The sequence below is a fragment of the Phodopus roborovskii genome, unplaced genomic scaffold (genome assembly GCF_943737965.1).
Source record: "Phodopus roborovskii unplaced genomic scaffold, PHOROB, whole genome shotgun sequence".
NCBI classification, from domain to species: Eukaryota; Metazoa; Chordata; class Mammalia; order Rodentia; family Cricetidae; genus Phodopus; species Phodopus roborovskii.
Window position 1 is genome coordinate 30,293,472 of NW_026126409.1, and position 16,820 is coordinate 30,310,291.

The window sequence follows — 16,820 nt, forward strand, 5'->3', positions numbered from 1 at the left end:
AAAGGCTGAAGCTACTACAAGGTTAATTATTTATAAAAAGTGATGATAGTAACTTCAGGTATAAATTTTGTGGTTCTTTATATCCACATTGAAATATGATAGATATGGTACTGCATTATTAAAAAAGCTGTAAATTTTGTCTCTTAAAAAGTAATATGCTACATGATAGTCATTGAGACATTCCACATTAGTTTTTATGACCTCTAGCATAATGATTAATTGTATTGGTCTTTATATACTTAGTATCTACTTGTTGTAGAATATCAATCTATCAAACTTATTTATGAATAACTTATAAAAATAAATTATTATCTGTGAGTTAACCGGGTCTTAGGCTCATTAATAGTATGAGTTTGAGTAATTACTTCAACAGTCCAAAAGTAATCGTTATCTTACTGCCATAATCAATACCACTTTAAAAAATAATATAGTAAAATATTTTTCTTGGGGTTTAGTGTAGTAAGAACACTTGCTGATCCAGCATAAGGACCTGAGTTTGGATTCTCGGTACCAATGTAAAACTAAAAAGCAGGTGTGGGTGCCTGCACCTGTTATCTCAGCACTGTGGGAGGAGACAAGAGAATCAGTTGAACAAAGGACTTGTTTGACCACCAGTCTAGCCAGAAACAGCAAGACCATGTTCAGTGGGAGACCCTGCCTGGAAGACTTAATGCCGAGACTGATCGAGCATGCCAACTGAATCCTCTTCTGGCACATATGGCATTATGTATACCCGCATACATGTACATATATAAACACATACTGCACATTACATACATGAAACACACACAAAGAATGGAAAGAAGGAAGATTATACAAGAAACACAGAAGAAAAGAAAAGAAAAATGTGTTTCTTGGCAACGGCTAGCTTCCTATTCAGAAGAAGTTAGTAGTTATGTTGAGTCCTCTTCTAGGAATAACCCTAGGGAAAACTTTCCTTTTGGTAAATTTGTGTTTCTTCCAGGAATGATCAGTGCTTTAGCATATTGGATTCATATTTTAAGGTCATATCTTGGTATGTAGCCCGGGCTGGCTTGAAACTCCCAATCCTTCTACTTCCACTTTCCAAGTGTTGGTATTTCAAGGGTGCACCACCATACCCGGATAGCTTTTCAGGTGCTTTGTCACCTTTCCGATAGGAATTTCAGTTTATTTTTTTTTAGCAAAAGTAGGAGGGAAGGCTGGAAAGGGAGAGGAAGGTTTGCTCAAAATACATGAAGTACACAAAGGAAGATGTCCTTTAAAAAAAATGCCATGTGCAGTGAGCTATACCAATAAAAAGATTCTAAGGTATAAGATATAAAATATGATAAATAAGTATTTATCATATATCTATAGGCCTTCCCTCATTTTCACATAAGCAGCATACAGAAGAGGCTCACACATGCACCGTTCTTCAACAGAATCGTGCACCTTTTCTTTTGCCAACAGTATAAGGATGAGCAGCTAATATATACCATCCATCTTTATATCAAATGAGAAAGGAAAACTTTACCTACCACCCACCACATACCTCTATGTCCCAATGCCAGATACCCCTGCAATTGAACTCTCACAATCTGACTATGTAGAGCATGCAAACACCCACCTAATTAAAAAAAAACAAAAAACAAAAACATTGGTATATTGAATCAACATGTGGGTATCAGTGAAAAGATTCAAATGTGTGCAGAAGTGTGCAGGGATGTAGATAGATACATCATAGCCTTTGGATGCATAGGATCCCTGTATGAGGAAGCACACAAGGACTTTATGGGAATTAAAAAAGCACGAACACCCCCCAAACTGCAGACCTTGGTTTCTGAACATTTGTCCAAATCGAGCAATTGATTTTGACATGGTTAGAGAAATTGTATAAGTCATTGTGTCTGTAACACAATGGATGAGGATTGCCCTGGGAAAACCACCTTCTTGATCATAATATCTTCCCACCAGGTAAATATCTATCTATCTATCTATCTATTTATTAGGGAAGCCTACATAATGATTTCCATAATGGCTTCACTAGTTTATACTCCCACCATCAAAGAATAAGGATTCCTCTTTCCCTACATCCTTTTCAGCACTGTCCTTTGCTTTCTTCATGATAGTCAATCTGTCCTCAGTCCATATATATGTGTGTGTGTGTGTGTGTGTGTGTGTGTGTGTGTGTATATATGTATATATATATTATATATATATATATATATATTTATTCTTTATTTTGAGACAAGGTCTCACTAAGTTGCCCAGGCTCAATATGTAGTCCAGGCTGGCCTTAAACATTTGATACTCCAAGTAGCTGGAATGAGAAGCTTGTGCCACTAGCCCCAGCTCTTTGTTTTCCAAGCTAGATTCTCATCTATTTATCTTCCTGTGGCTTCCAAAATCTATTTATTTATTTTTTCTTTCAATGGCCCCAAGCATCTCCGTCCATACCCTACACTTGCTGGCTGCTCCCATCTTTTCTCTAGCTTTCTGTTCTTGCTCCCTGCACAGGAAATTACTCTCCAAGGGTGCCCATTGGCTAGCCTGGCCATGGCCCCAGCAACACCACTGTGATGCTTGCCAATTATGTCATTGCAAATGCAACCTCACCTCTCACTGCCAGTCTCTTGCCATCTGTTCATTTTTCTCCAAAACATTATGTTCAAACATTCTGCGCACCTTGCTTATTTTTGTTCGTTGTCTCTGCAAATAACCCGATCCCATGAACATACATGTCACAAGAACAGACATTTTATCCCGTTTGTTAAGTGCTCAAAATGATTTGGCTTTTTGATTATTTGTTATTAATAGGTCACTTCACTTCACTTTTCAAAAGTGGTATTTGTGGGTAGGGAGATGGTAAGCGTATGCATGACATATGTGTACCAGTGCATGTGTGAATGTGACACAGCACACATGTGGATTTCAGCTTTGGATTCTTGGCCCTCGTCTTTCCACTTTGTCTTTGAGACAGGGTCTATTGTTGTTTTTTTGCTGCTGTGAATACCATGTAGGTATTCCTTCCAGGGCATTCCCCTGTCTCCACCTTAAGTGTGCTTCCAATCTCATTAAGATTATAGATGTGTGTTACCTCATCGATCATTTCACATGGATTCCAGCAACTGAACTCAAGTCTCCAAGCTCACAGGGCGAGTGCTTTCTTCAGTAAGCCATCTCATCAGTGTCCTCAGACTTACGCTTCACTTACACAATTATAAGCATGCATTGGGCAAAGCCTCTTGTTTAAAGAAAACCCTGCATATTTTTGTTTTATTTTCTTTGAAAAGAACATATAAAATCTTTGTCATGTGTGAGTCAGTTTCCTGTTGTCCTCATTTCTTAAAGAGTCATCACTGGTTATTTTTTAATTCAAAATCAGCTCATGTGGTGTCTTCACATACTACAGTCAGTGAGAACATGAGTGAACATTTCACAGACATCACAATGATGTGACTATTGGATGTATTTCTCCTCAGCCTCACTTTCTTCATTCTCCATCGGGTTCCCAGATGGTCCTTATATCTTGAAAAATGGTTTCTGCCATCCTAGTAAGGTATTCATTTTTTAAATAAATATTCTCATAGTGGTGTAAAACTATGCCATAAACAAGGTGTTGTTGTTCTTAGTGTTCAGTTTCATCACATTTTCTCTTTCCTAACATTTCCTGTGGGTATTGGTTCTTGCAAGACTTTATGGATTTTAATATAAAATTTTTAGTTTGTGATAATATCATAATATTTATTTGTTAACAGGATTTATTATTCATGTACACATGCTCTCTAGAAAAAAAGTTTTATTGATGGCCATCCAACTATCACTAAGAGGCAAACCACAGAATTTCTCCTATGAAACCTCATTAATAAGAAGCACATGAAGTTTATTCAGAGTGTCAGAGCAATATGGTGAGCCTCTGCAGGGGGTTTGTGTGTTGCAATCTGTCATAAGAAAGTGTGATCTGGGGTAGGCAGACTGTAGCTTTTATCTACCTGTAAATATTTGTCATGTGGTTGTTTTATAATTATGAGAATATTAGCATAATGATGAGAATATAAGTATACTATGTACAATTAGAGAGTCTCATACATGTACTTTATTGAAAAATTTCCTAATTATAATTACCACTGTCTCTGTGACAGATATATTCCTGGGTAAGCATGGACTATTCAAGGAGAATTAGTTTTAGAATTAGTAAACTTCCATTTCTCTTAGCTTTTAAAATAATGTCCAACAGTCACTTACTTAGCAAAGGCCATGCAGCTTCATGTCTGCTCATTTTTCTGAATTACTTATTAAGTAACTTGCACTGCTCTTCTTCCTATGTCTTCTAAGAATGCTTTTCCCAACACACTATAAAGTTCTGAATTTTGAGGAGACTCCATTACATGCATGGGGGAAAAGTCTGTTAGTGATGAATGGTTGCTGTTTGCATATGAAGGGTAGTTCACCCCCACTAATTGTGCTAGGTGACAATGCTGTTTTCTTTCTTTTTTATGCTATAGATTGTCTTGAATGTTCGATTTATTTACTCATTTGTTTTAATTTTTTATTAGCATTATTTTTTTTAAGGCAGGTTTTCTCTGTGTAATAGCCCTAGCTGTCCTAGAACTAGTTCTGTAGATCAGGCTGGCCTCATACTCCAAGAAATTTACATGTTTCTGCCTCCCAAGTGTGGAATTAAAGGCATGGACCACCATAGACAGGCTAACTTATCTTTGATTCTTAAGACAAGGTCTCATGTAGATGATGCTGTCCTCAAACACACTGCCACCAAGAGTGGCCTTGAACTCCTGGTTGCCTTGCTGTCACTTCCTGGGATCACAAGTATAAGCCTGCATTCCTAATCCAGTGCTCAAATTAATAGAAGCAGAATAAGATGTGTGGATTTGAAAGAGGATAAAACCATGTGGAATCACTTAGATTAATAAAAATGGGTTAATATTTAAGACAGAGCTAGCCAATAAGAAACGCTAGTAACAGGCCAATAGCTTTGTATCTAATACAGAATCTCTTGTGTGTTGTTTGGGGCTGACTCAGCTGTGGGAACCGGCTGGCGGGAAAACTGCTCATAACAAAATGGTGCCCAATGTGGGGCCCAAGAACATTCACTTAAAACTTAACAAAAGCTTAAAAAGGGTTTTAGAAACAAACAAAAAAAAAAAAAAAAAAAAAAAACCAGAGACAAGCAAAGCTTCTTGGTAGCAGCATTTTTATCAGGTGAGCTCTGTTTTTCTAGAGACAAGCAGATTTGTGTGGCTCCTTTAAGAGAGATTTCTTGACTCAGCATAAGCGACAAACCCTGCTAACAACTTAATGGTGTGTACAAGAGCTGGCAATGGCAGTGACCACATCTCCAAGCCGACAGCGTGCTGCTTGATGGCAGCATAGACCAAGGCAATGAGCACAGCTCTCAGTGCTGGCAGTAAATGTAGCCCCTGCCATTGTAAGGAGTACGGTTTTTTCCTCCCGCCGCTGGTCTTGTCCCTCTGCTACGCCAGCCCTAATTAACACACTGAGACTCTGTATTTGATATAATTCTGTTGGCCAGTTACTAGTTTCTTATCGGCTAGCTCTGCCTTAAGTATTAACCCATTTCTGCTGATCTATGTATTTCTCTTACTGGGGAGCCGGCCGGCATTCTGCTTTCTCCAGACTCTCCATCTTGACTCTTCCTTCCTACTTCCTATTTCCTCCTTGTCTCCTAATCCCTCCTATCTTCCTTTCCTATTGGCCAACAGTGCTTTATTCATTAACCAGTATGAGAAACATATACAGAATGACATCTCCCATCATGCCATCTTGGAAAGACTGTAGCTAAAACAGCTGTGACTTTCATTTTAGCAATGTTGTTTAGCGGATAAAAGACTCATGGCCAGAAAAAGATAAAGATTTACAGTAAAGACATATTCAGATTAAGAAAAATCTCTAAAGGTTTACAGTGTGTTTTAAAATATACGTAGGCTTAAGAGAGAAAAGAAACAGGATAAAGTGGTTTAAAAAAATAAATAAAAAGAGTAGCTGGGTATGATGGCTTATGCCTTTAATTCCAGCACTTGTGAGGTAGAGACAAGCAAATCTCTGTGATTTCAAAGTGAACCTGATGTACAGAGTCCCTGTGTGTTATTTGGGGTTTATGCAGCTGTGGGACCAGGCTGGTGGGAAAACTACTTGTAACACATGCTGTTTCTATTGGTCCACAGAATCGGAAACTTAACTCTTTTTCATGGAGTTTCATGTCACTCCAGGAAAAGTCACACAACACATTTGGCTTATTAACAGGCAATGATATAACCTTTAAAATACCTGATTCCATGGTTCTGACTATTTGGAATACATACAAACTGAGTCTGAACAATTTGGAGGTAGAGGAAATTTCAATCTGGCTTCTCCATTTGTGGAAACATGCCTTCTTATAGTTGCATGGGTTTTGCTATGGTTAGGGAGAGACGTAACTGAGATGGAGCAACCTGAAGTTGGAGTATCTGTGGGAAGAATCCCAAGGTGGCAATCTTCTCTTATATGTTTGATGAATGGGATCCACCACAGGAGTAGAGAGAGGCTCTGAGAACAGCTGAAGATTTAGAGTAACATTTCCATTTCCTAAGAGTAGCACACAAGAGACAAGAATGTCTGTGGGCTGTCATGAAGATCGCACTAACAGAGCTATGTGTAATAAGACATATAGTTATGGCCAAAATGGATACTCAAAGGGAACTTGTTTGTGTAAAGGAGGAATTACAACAAAAAGATATTTGACTGGCATCTTCTGTGTTACCCTTTGATTTGGAAGTACATTGGATAAAAAAGAGGATGGGATGGAGAGGTTTGTTTGCCATTTCTTATTACAGGTGGGAATGAATGTGGGGACTGAAAGGAAAAGATCTATACTAAAAAAAAATCCTTCTTGGATCCCAAACTCAGAAATCATGGGAAGAGTTATAGAATTAGTATAGAATTAGGAGAAAGAAAACAAGAAAACATGGTAGGGGTAATAAAGTATATCCCTTGGGGCCTTACCTTTTTTAGAGAAAGGGAGATCTAATACATGTCTTAACAATGACTCATCTGGAAACATTCAGCATCTTAATGAATTGAATTGGGAAAGACTTTAAACAAGCAATGGGCAGCCTCTTATAGCCTGGCTTATGAGATTCTGGAACTTGATAGTTGATGATATTATTTTGAAAGCTATGAGAACCGAAATACTGAGTAATGTGACTACACATCCCTTGCTAAGACAATGACTGCATTAACTAAATCAATATTAAGGGAACCAGTCTGTAACTCACTGGTTTATGTGAGCCATTAGAAACACGTGGTTATTGCTTACTGAGTAGGTCCCCATACATATTAAAGAATGGAAGGCAATAGAGAAAGGGGAGTCATTATGGGGAGAACTGGAATAAGAGAAATGGTGTTTAATGCCTAGTTCACTGGGTTTGATAGAACTATGTCCATGGGACATTGATTCTTCGGGGTCCAGGAAATTGGTGTGGGACATTAGTGGCTTTGTTGGGTCCTAGTGTGGGACAGGATTTTTATGAAACAGGAAAGGCTTTGGCAGATATGAATGATCACAATTCCCATATAAGTTGAATTTGCAAGGTGCTAAGGCACTTGGGAGAAGACGAAGAAAAAGAAAACAGACATTGGGTCTTGGCTGAATTACTTGAAAACAGATGTGGAATGATTCATGCTGAGCTATGGTTCCTTGGTGTGTGTGTGGGGGGGTAGGGAAGTGATGATAGAAAGCTAAATTTTGAAAGACCAGCTATTCATCAAAGTGTTAAAAAAAAAAAAAAAGAGAGAGAGAGAGAGAAAGGAATGGAAGACAAAGAGGTACAGGTGGTCTCCATTGCACCCCATGATATAGAGGAAGAAGATGCCCTGAAGTGGGAACCACCCAAGCCATGCCTCTGAAGGGGCAGTCAAGGCTACCTGTGAGTGAAGGCCACACGTGGTAACTGTGTGCCTCATGTGGAACTATGAATTTATTAGTCTGCTGGTAGCATGCAAAATACATAGGTAGTTTCCACCTTCCCCCATCCATGCTGCTGTGCCCAACATTGCTCTGTTGACTAAATAAGTGTTCTAAGAGAATAAATCTTCCCATGCTCTATTAGACCTTGATAACATGTTGTTGTTGTTTGATTGTTTGTGTTTCTTTGTTTGTTTTTGCTTTTTAGCATCTCCTTAGTTTATAGATTCTCAGACCAATTTTCAATCACTTGGAATAATTCCCAGTGAACCATAGTGTACTCATCCAACGTTACCCTTAGGATGCCACCATTTCTCATGGAACGGTGGCCAGAGAACTGACCTGGCTACACATAACATAATCCTAACCACTGAGGTTTTTTTTTCATATTTGAAAAAAAATCAATCTGTCTAAAAGACATACATGTAAGAGTATTATGGTCTAGAAAGACATGTATGATATCTGACAATAGTAATGTGAAATTATTTTTAAATTTTATAAGACTTTGTGCTTATAAATGTTAAAGAACTGCAGGTTTTGGGGTTGGAGCTCTTGGAATATTGACAGAGTTTATACCTGACCTCACTCAAGTTGCCCATCCTCCATATAACTTGATAAAGAAGAATGTGATGTAAGACTAAACAAAACAAAATGAAATAAAAAAAAATGGCTTTTGATCAGGCTAAGATCCTTGAATGATAGGCTTAACAGCTGCTGTAGATATCATTATTTCAATGTCACTACATGTGAGAAATCCCTTGGAACTCAGAAGGCTATAGCTAGGGAAAATGCACAAAAATAACCTGCACAAATAATTCAGCCCATAGTGCTAGAACAGCAATTACCAGCTGTGTGTGAAGCATTACATTACAAGAGTGGGAATTCATCACTGCACTGCCTTAACAGTACAAATAGCTAATATGAGTATAGGCTGAATTAAAGGCCTTAGGCAAGCCTTCTTCTGGTGTGGCACACAAACCAAGGTGACCTACAGCAACATGATGTGGTATCCACAAGTATGGCGACAATGCCATTCAGGTTATCATGGATCTAGTGTCCTTTCAAGCCCCTGGAACTTCTCCAAGGGACTACATCCACCCCTACAGATCCCTGTTAAACATACTGTATGAATAGGGACGCCAAACAGAAATGTGCAGCTGTGGCAATACAAATACAAGTACCATGTAGCTGAAGGGAAAAAGAAAAAAGAAAAAAGAAACTAGCCAAAATTTAAGTGAAGAGTAATATGAAGAATAGAAAGTCATGAAACTTGGCTTGTGGCCACCTGCACTGGCAGTTGTACTACATTCAGAGACTTCACTTTATGGATGCCCAATGTGATGGTAAGACCCTATTATCATATCCAAATGTTCTGGATGCTTCTTACTGGTTGGCTTTCATGGTGTTCCACAAAAGTCCTGCTCTGATATTTTAGTGCCACAGTACTAAAATGTCAGATAGCATCTGTCTGGTGGAGTGACTGTAGCAGTACTATTTTGGATACAATGTATAGCATTACAGTTAGATTTAGGTCCACTCCACAAGATGAATTCATGTCTGGAACTGTCAGGTAGGGCACAAAACTAAGGCTGAGGAGGTCATAGCTTTTAATGGGGATATCATTGCTATGTGTAAGGAATAAGGTTTTTCCTCCCGCCGCTGGTCTTGTCCTGCCACCGTGCCAGCCCCAATTAATGCACAGAGACTCTGTATTTGATATAATTCTGTTGGCCAGTTACTTGTTTCTTATTGGCTAGCTCTGTCTTAAGTATTAACCCAATTCTGTTAATCTAATATTTCCACGTGCTTTTATCTTACCAAGGAATGGGGCCTGTGTCTGGTCTCCCCACCCTCTCCATGCTGACTCCTCCTTACTACTTCCTCTCTCCTCCTTGTCTCCTAGTCCCTCTTCTCTTGCTTTTCTATTGGCTTTATTCATTAGCCAGTATGAGAAACATATTTACAGAATGACATCTCCCATCAGCTATGGTTTTGTTAAGTGGATGTGATAAGTTGGCTTGTCATAGACCCTTTTAAACATTTGTGCTAATGCCTATAGATCACTGTTGCTGTTGACCACAATCAGTCATGTATAAAAACTTTTTGTAATGCATGGTGTTCCATAGAGACTCATAACTGCTGCTAAGGCTCCTGAGTCCAAGTGACTGCTGCAGGAGCATTGCGGTTCAATACTTAGCCATTGATGGATATCTATAGGTTTGCTGCAAGGCTTAAAGAACCATCATGAATGAGGAAATTGGAAGAATGCAAGAGCCTGAAGAATGGGTAGAACAGGGTGAAGCCCTTTCCTTCAAATTGAAATATTCCTTATAGGAAGGAGGACAGAAGCTCTTGATATGCAAGAAATAAACAACACATCTGAGGAAGTTCCTGAAATGAACTCCTCCCCAAGCCTACAGAAGCAATAAAGAAATACTAGGGAAATACTAAAGAAATACTAAAAATTAATACTAATTATAATTATATAAATAAATTATATATAAGTTACATATATAAACTAATTATAATTAATACTTAAATACTAAATAAATACCTGTCAAGCTACCTACAAGTCACACAGAGAGCCCCAAGGATGTAGCTCTCAAAAGCTATTAGTGTACTTTGGGGTGATGCTGCCTTAGACTGACATATGCTTGTATAAATAACCCTTTGCCCATATTCTTATAAGTAATCCAATAAATCCACTAGTTTACTAAGTTAGATTTTGGTAGAGTTGTTTATTTGGTCTGTTGTCAAGGCTCTATCTCGGGTGAGTAGATAGATGTTTGTACATGTCTCCCTCCAAAATATATGTTGTAAGCTCTTTTGAGTTACGACTTCTACACCACTGAAAGTTGATCTTTAGACTATGGAAATGGCTCAGCAGGTAATGGTGTCTACCACCAAGCTTGATGACCCAAGTTAGATCCATGGGAAACAAACAAGCACAAATAAATAAATAAGTAAATTTTAAGAAATTGAAATGGTTTATTGTATTTTCATTGAGCTCTCTTAACATAAGGCTTTTCTTTCTTTTTTTTCTTTTTTTCAAAATGGGAAAAGAAGTCAACTTATTAGGTGAAATGGATATTGAAAAAAATAAGGTTGGAGACTTGGATACCCCCCAATATTGACTATTTTCCCACCTTTTTCTGAAAGCAAGTTTTAGTCATGGACTCCACATTTGCTGTTCATGGGGTGATGGTGCTCAAAATCTGCAAGCCATTAAAGATCCTTCTAGAATTAGCATAATCATAGCAAGACTCCATTAATTTGCTTATTCTATAAACACATTGTGGTTGTACCATTTGAACTCTTCTAAAACAAAATGTATAATGCTCTGTTATCTAATTTTATGTATCTACTTTGAGTATAGTCTCCAGTAGTTTAGTCTAACATTATTCTAGTTGTTATTATAAAGGTGCTTTGTGAGATGGACCCTGGTGGCACACACCTTTAATCCCAGTACCTGGTAGGCAGAGGCAGGTGAACAGATCTCTCTGAATTTTGAGGCCAGTCTGGTAAAGAGTCAGGGATACACAGAGAAGCCCTGTCTCAGAAAAGTAAAATTAAAAAGTGCTTTGTGGATGTGATGAACAATTATAATAAGTTCTCTTTAGATGAAAGAGACATGCTTTGTAGTTTAAATAGGTCTCCATTTAATTAAAAGCCTTAATAGTAAAGACTGGGATTTTCCATGGAGAGAATTCTGTCTAGATTGTAACAAACATTCTGCCTGAAGATCCAGTTTTCAGATGCCAGACTGCAACCCTGACTCTTACCTGAATTTCCTGTCTGCTAGCCTGCTACCATTTGAGCCACTTCCTGCAAATAAATCTCATGACAGACACAGACAGACAGTATCCTAGTGAGTATTAATGCTCTGAAGATCTCTGACCAACACACACATGCAGCATTACCATCTATGCACTGACTTTGGCCCCTATTTCTAGACATTGAAAGGGCCACCAATTTCTTTTCAGAGATTCTGTAATCCTTGATGCCTCAGTAACAAAAAGAATCATCAGCCCAACTAGTTTATTTATCCTCAAACTAATTTGAATAAATCAAAGGCTAATTTTTATTGTTCTCTGCTTCACCATGCTCAGCAAGACAGGTTAGACAACACTATCCCAAAGATCATGAGTATGACACACTTCCAGTCAAATGATATTTAACACATAGACACATTCACCATTGTGTTAATTCTCCAAAGAAAATAAACCACAACAGCATTCAGAAGGAAGAAGCTGATAGCTGAGATAATAACAAATAGAATTTTTATAAAGTTTCTCATTCACAGCCTAAACTAAATTAATTTTGAAAAGGGTGGAGTTCCATCTCACCCTATTCAAGGATACCACGAGATGTACTATGTAGACATGTGGGGCATACAGTAAATATGTGTGTGTGTGTGTGTGTGTGTGTGTGTGTGTGTGTGTATAATGAACACATCTACTTCCCCAAAGCAAATTAATGACTCTTCAATAGATATTAACAGAGATGTGGTTTCTTTTGTTCTTACAAACTCCAACAAAAAAGCTTTTGTCTGAGACACTCTTTTTAGTAGGCAGAGAAACATAAATTAGAGAAACAATGAGCCATCATTTGTCAGCTTTATAAAAATTAAAACATTGTAACTTTCAATGTTGACCAGAATGAGGTAAAACTTCTAATATTGGCACATTGCTGATAGCAGCTTCAACTACTACATTTTGGGATAGAAAACTGTCACAGTCTGTTATGCAACCATTGACCTGTCAGCCTTACTAGGAAAGAAAAGCATAACTACATGAGGGTTTATGACAGACATATTGTTTCAATCATATGCATAGTTATTCAAAGAAAATTAACCTAATTGTCTGTTGCAAGAGAATGCCTGAATAAATTATGATATCCATTCTATAAAATAAGAAGCATCTGTTTAAGTATAGTGATAGCAAGCCATGTTAATGTCAAGGACTATTTGTGAAATATAGTGTAGTACAGTGTTCTCAACCTTCCTAATGCTGTAACCCTGTAATACAATTTCTGATGTTGTGGTGACCCCCCCAACCATAACATTATTATTTTTGCTGCTTCATTACTGTAATTTTGCTACTGTTGTGAATTATAATGTAAATATCTGGTATGAAGGATATCTGATATGGAACCCCAAAGTGGTCTTAACCCACAGATTGAGACCCATTGGTCTCATAAAAGATAAATAAAAGAGAGATGTACAGAATGCGGATCCACTTTCACTTTTAAAAGCCACGTGCTCTCTAGTGGACAGATTTTTCTAAAGTAGTTTCCATGTTCTTTGTACTGTTTGGGCAGAGAATTTGTGACCAGTGTAGACAAATGACCTTCCATGTTAAGACTCTTGGTTTTATCCACCTCTTCATAGCTTCTCAGAAGAATCTTGGAAGCACAAAGTTGGGCTGTGTTTGGATGCTATAAATAAAGCTGTAATGGCTATTCTTGGTTGTCAACTTAACTACATCTGGAATTAACCAAAACCTCCAAATAGACACACCTGTAAGGGATTCTTGCTTAATTTGAAGTAGGAAAATCCACTCATAATCTGGATCTTTGAGGTAGGAAAACAGATTTTTGATACAGATCTTTGGAGATAGAAAAATCTGTCTCTAATATGAGCCACGCCTTCTGCTAGGAGCCTGTACAAGGACATGCCAGGAGGATGTTTTTGCTCTTGGACTGCTTGGTTTTGCTTTGCTAGCAAGTCAATTCCTTCCCTGGCATTAGAGCCCACTTTAGTATTTGGAGCATGCTGAAGACCAGCTGAGACCTCCAGCCTCATGGACTGAACAACTACTGGATCCTTGGATCTTCCATTCATAGGCAGCCATTGTTAGATTAGCCAGACCACAGCCCATAGGTCATTCCAATAAGTCCCCTTTCTGTAGATATAGAGAGATTCATTTTATAAGTTCTGTTACTCTAGAGAACCCCCAACTAAAACAAAGGCCAATTCTACCGTTACTATCAGTAAGCATTTAATAACATTTATGCTTAATTTTTTCTAAAGAGACTATTCACAAAGACCTTCCCACTTCAAAATAGAAAAGTTGGACAATCTCTAGTGGCCGGTAAGGGATTCTCTTCTGAACTCCCTAAGCAAAGAAAAGGTTAAAACTACTCATTTTCTGGGACATTCTATTATGGCAATGGTGGACACATTCACTGGACTCAATGACAGAGGGAGCCACCTACCTGAGGGTGTGCTCTTCCACAACTATGTACCCATTGTCCTAGCTTGCTTCTCTGTTACTGTGGTAACACACTAACTAAAATCAACTTGAGAGACAAAGGTTTATTGACTTATGTACATCCTGCTCACAGTCCATCACTGGGGGAGGGAAAGGCAGAAACTCAGTGGCAGAAGTTTGAGACAGAAACAGAGGCAACAGAGGAACATCATTTATTGCCTTTCTTCTGAGGCTGCACCCAGGACCATTTGCCCACAAGTGTATAGCCCGCAGTGAACCAGACCTTCCCACGTCAAACATTAATCAAGAAAAATACCCTCCGCAGACACACCCACAGGCCAATAAGATCAAGGAAAGTCCTCAGTTGAAGTCACAGATGACTCAAATTTATGTCAAGTGAACAAAAAAAAAAAAAAAAAAAAAAACCTAACTGGAACACCTGTGAGCTACAATGATGGTCACCGACCTTTCTTTTCATTCATCATCCTCTAACTCTAGCACCTGAGTAAAAAAGAACAAAAACAACAACAACAACAACAACAAAAACAAACAACAAACAGGTATTGATTTCTGACAGCTCATATGTGGGTCAGGAAATACAAGACCAAAGTCCAACACAGTCAGGTTCTAATGTTTCAGACACCTGCCTTCTTATTGAATCATCCCATGGAGGAAAAATGTTATTTGGTTCCGTGGCCTCCTGTGGAAAAATCATGAGGTCAGTCAGTGAGGAATCTATCACCATGATCTAATTATCTCTTAGGAGTCCTGCCTCCAAATAATACCAAGTTGGGGCATAGGGTTTTATGTGAGGAGTAGAAAGCTTGGGGAGTCACCCTGGTCTATTTCTTCTTGTTGGCATATGGTCATTGTTCTCACTAGGACAATAAATATGGCATTTAGAATTGGGCTTGGAAGTGATAGGCAAACGAAGCTTTTTCTAGGCAGAAGAATTAAACCATAACTACATGGACCTATTTTTTTTTTCTATACTGCTATGTTAGTATTGAAATAATCAACAGTTTTCCTTTGTCTTGTCTGGGTGAGACTATTAGTCTCCTGAAGCTGGCAAGGACAGTGTCTGCCTGCAAGCCAGAATCTTGTGATGGAACACCTCTGTCTCTACGAGTCAGCATACCCTTTTAACATTGTCAGCATGCCTTGGAACATCCACTTATTTTAGAACAAAGATTGCTTGGCCTATCAACTTGGTAATAATAAAAAGTGTTGAAAGAAATCTTTCCAAGTACAGAAAGGACCTTGCAAAGGGCAATTTGAGACTATATAGCCATTTTTCTAAAAAAGCTTTTATCATTCTGTTGTGTTGTTTCATGATGATGGATCTATCTTTAAAAACCAACTAAACCTGGCTAAAACTTTTATTGGAAGAAATTAAAACTATCCTCTTTGTATGATATTCTAAATTGTAGACAATAAGACAGAAGGAATATCAGAGCTAAAATTAAATTTGGTTTATTGGGCAATTTATATCTTTCTGCACAGACTGAAGGTCACAAAGGGAGACTGATGCCCATGACCCCAGTCATCAACCCTTTTATATCCTTTGTGTTCCTGGGATCCAAGGATGAGAAGCAAACCTACTGATATGTCAAGAAGAAAACGATCTCAGTGAACCCATCCAGGACAGACCGTACAGCACCATCTCATTCTAAACCCCAGAGCAGGGCAGTGACAGGCATGTATTTGCCTTTATCACCCTTGTCTTAACCTTTATTTAGCTTCTCTCCCTCCCTCAATTCTTCCATTCCATTTACTCTTCTGTTTCAGATAATAGTTAAGGTGGGTAGGAGGTACATATGGATTTGAATGGTGACTTTCAAAACTCAAGAGCCTAAAAATGGTTCCTTTTGCTTTGCTCCTGCTGGATGCTAAAGAGAGTATTTCTCTAATATTTATCAATAACCTGTCCAGGTTTTTGCAGCTGAGACATGCAAACTATGGAGAGCACCAGGATTGGCTGCTCCTGGAACTTTTGGTGCTCAGATTTCTTCATGACAAACCTCTGTAACTCAGAAATTACCACATTACCACATTTGCAACTGGGTGCTTCCAGGATTCCATAATGAAACTTACAGCCATGTTATGTCAAAAGGAAAGTATTATGAAAATTAGAAGAAACAGATTAGTGGATTTTCACACTCAGGCAAAGGTTCCTGAAGTGGTTTCCATTTGTGTGTTTTTCTGGAGAAGACTCCAAAGACCAAAGAGATGTGGTGTCACACAGCTAAAAGGCTGCTAAGTCCCTGAGACACTGCTGGAAGAAAATCCACTTGAGGAAGTTGTACTCCAGTATGGAATTCTGAGATCTTTTGGATAAGATGGTGGACTAGAGACTGCCACCATGTATAAGGGGGTCAGAATGATGGGAGGTCTCTGTTCCAAGACAGAAAGAAGACCTTTGACAAACCCACAAATAAAAGGATACCTAAAAGAAATTATGTAAAAAGATAAATGGTGGAAACAAATGTGCTGGTCATAGTTTAACTGTAACCTCCCTGGCCAGGAGACAGGAAGCAGAATCCACTCCCAAAGAACAGAGAATTGAACATTCAAAACAAGACTCTCCCCTGCACACCTGAAACCAAATCAAACAAACAGAAGAGACAAGCAAAGGTACATATAGATAATTCACAACTCAGAAACAT